This window comes from Carassius gibelio, chromosome A25 (assembly GCF_023724105.1).
Source record: "Carassius gibelio isolate Cgi1373 ecotype wild population from Czech Republic chromosome A25, carGib1.2-hapl.c, whole genome shotgun sequence".
NCBI classification, from domain to species: Eukaryota; Metazoa; Chordata; class Actinopteri; order Cypriniformes; family Cyprinidae; genus Carassius; species Carassius gibelio.
In genome coordinates this window covers 19295189-19297688 of record NC_068395.1, presented here as the reverse complement: position 1 = coordinate 19297688, position 2500 = coordinate 19295189, and the positions used below count along the sequence as shown (strand labels likewise).

The 2500-nt window shown below is 40.9% G+C and overlaps 1 protein-coding gene and 4 non-coding genes across 7 annotated transcripts in view; all 5 read left to right on the top strand.

Moving 5' to 3' along the window:
• LOC127947410 (glutamic acid-rich protein-like) overlaps positions 1-2500 on the top strand; it is a 255412-nt gene that overhangs the window by 186303 nt on the left and 66609 nt on the right. The gene's annotated exons all lie outside the window — the stretch shown is intronic.
• Positions 157-275, top strand: LOC127947841 (5S ribosomal RNA). Its single transcript, XR_008151594.1, has one exon. It is a non-coding gene; the product is annotated as a 5S ribosomal RNA (ribosomal RNA).
• LOC127947840 (5S ribosomal RNA) lies at positions 770-888 on the top strand. The gene has a single exon (XR_008151593.1). It is a non-coding gene; the product is annotated as a 5S ribosomal RNA (ribosomal RNA).
• On the top strand, positions 1796-1914 carry LOC127947838 (5S ribosomal RNA). Its single transcript, XR_008151592.1, has one exon. It is a non-coding gene; the product is annotated as a 5S ribosomal RNA (ribosomal RNA).
• The window catches only part of LOC127947837 (5S ribosomal RNA), a 119-nt gene continuing 27 nt past the window's right edge, over positions 2409-2500 (top strand). The window contains exon 1 of the ribosomal RNA XR_008151591.1: positions 2409-2500. This exon is cut by the window's right edge and continues 27 nt beyond it. This is a non-coding gene — a ribosomal RNA (5S ribosomal RNA).

Sequence of the window (2500 nt, the reverse complement as noted above, 5' to 3'; positions counted from 1 at the left end):
GAATCTTAGCAGGCTTAGGTCTGGTTAGTACTTGGATGAGAGACCGGCTAGGAATACCAGGTGCTTTAAGCTTTTGGGTTTTCTTTCCTACTTATATAATGTACTGGCGATTAGATTGGCTGATCTCTAAATAGCCCTCTCTTTGCGGCAGTCTTTGCTTACGGCCATACCAACCTGGCTATGCCCGATCTCGTCTGATCTCGGAAGCTAAGCAGGTTTGGGCCTGGTTAGTACTTGGATGGGAGACCGCCTGGGAATACCAGGTGCTGTAAGCTTTTTGAAAATTTTCAGTTAGTATATAATAATTTTGCCAAAAAATAGAGTCAATGCCGGTCTCTGAATATTAGCAGGTTTGGGTCTGGTTAGTACATGGATGGGAGACTGCCTGGGAATACCAGGTGATTTAAACTTTTTGGAAAATTTTCACTTAGTATATAAGAATTTTGCCAAAAAATAGAGTCAATGCCCGATTTCTGAATATTAGCAGGTTTGGGCCTGGTTAGTACATTGATGGGAGACTGCCTGGGAATACCAGGTGCTTTAAACTTTTTGGAAAATTTCACAAATTATATAATAATTTTGCCAAAAAAAAAAGAGTCAATGCCCAATCTCTGAATCTTATCAGGCTTAGGTCTGGTTAGTACTTGGATGAGAGACCGGCTAGGAATACCAGGTGCTTTAAGCTTTTGGGTTTTCTTTCCTACTTATATAATGTACTGGCGATTAGATTGGCTGATCTCTAAATAGCCCTCTCTTTGCGGCAGTCTTCGCTTACGGCCATACCAACCTGGCTATGCCCGATCTCGTCTGATCTCGGAAGCTAAGCAGGTTTGGGCCTGGTTAGTACTTGGATGGGAGACCGCCTGGGAATACCAGGTGCTGTAAGCTTTTTGGAAATTTTTCACTTAGTATATAATAATTTTGCCAAAAAATAGAGTCAATGCCGGTCTCTGAATATTAGCAGGTTTGGGTCTGGTTAGTACATTGATGGGAGACTGCCTGGGAATACCAGGTGCTTTAAACTTTTTGGAAAATTTTCACTTAGTATATAATAATTTTGCCAAAAAATAGAGTCAATGCCCGATTTCTGAATATTAAAAGGTTTGGGCCTGGTTAGTACATGGAAGGGAGACTGCCTGGGAATACCAGGTGCTTTAAACTTTTTGGAAAATTTCACAAATTATATAATAATTTTGCACAAAAAAAAAAGAGTCGATGCCCAATCTCTGAATCTTAGCAGGTTTGGGCCTGGTTAGTACTTGGATGGGAGACCGCCTGGGAATACCAGGTGCTGTAAGCTTTTTGGAAATTTTTCAGTTAGTATATAATAATTTTGCCAAAAAATAGAGTCAATGCCGGTCTCTGAATATTAGCAGGTTTGGGTCTGGTTAGTACATGGATGGGAGACTGCCTGGGAATACCAGGTGCTTTAAACTTTTTGGAAAATTTTCACTTAGTATATAATAATTTTGCCAAAAAATAGAGTCAATGCCCGATTTCTGAATATTAGCAGGTTTGGGCCTGGTTAGTACATGGATGGGACACTGCCTGGGAATACCAGGTGCTTTAAACTTTTTGGAAAATTTCACAAATTATATAATAATTTTGCCAAAAAAAAAAGAGTCAATGCCCAATCTCTGAATCTTAGCAGGCTTAGGTCTGGTTAGTACTTGGATGAGAGACCGGCTAGGAATACCAGGTGCTTTAAGCTTTTGGGTTTTCTTTCCTACTTATATAATGTACTGGCGATTAGATTGGCTGATCTCTAAATAGCCCTCTCTTTGCGGCAGTCTTTGCTTACGGCCATACCAACCTGGCTATGCCCGATCTCGTCTGATCTCGGAAGCTAAGCAGGTTTGGGCCTGGTTAGTACTTGGATGGGAGACCGCCTGGGAATACCAGGTGCTGTAAGCTTTTTGAAAATTTTCAGTTAGTATATAATAATTTTGCGAAAAAATAGAGTCAATGCCGGTCTCTGAATATTAGCAGGTTTGGGTCTGGTTAGTACATGGATGGGAGACTGCCTGGGAATACCAGGTGCTTTAAACTTTTTGGAAAATTTTCACTTAGTATATAAGAATTTTGCCAAAAAATAGAGTCAATGCCCGATTTCTGAATATTAGCAGGTTTGGGCCTGGTTAGTACATTGATGGGAGACTGCCTGGGAATACCAGGTGCTTTAAACTTTTTGGAAAATTTCACAAATTATATAATAATTTTGCCAAAAAAAAAAGAGTCAATGCCCAATCTCTGAATCTTAGCAGGCTTAGGTCTGGTTAGTACTTGGATGAGAGACCGGCTAGGAATACCAGGTGCTTTAAGCTTTTGGGTTTTCTTTCCTACTTATATAATGTACTGGCGATTAGATTGGCTGATCTCTAAATAGCCCTCTCTTTGCGGCAGTCTTCGCTTACGGCCATACCAACCTGGCTATGCCCGATCTCGTCTGATCTCGGAAGCTAAGCAGGTTTGGGCCTGGTTAGTACTTGGATGGGAGACC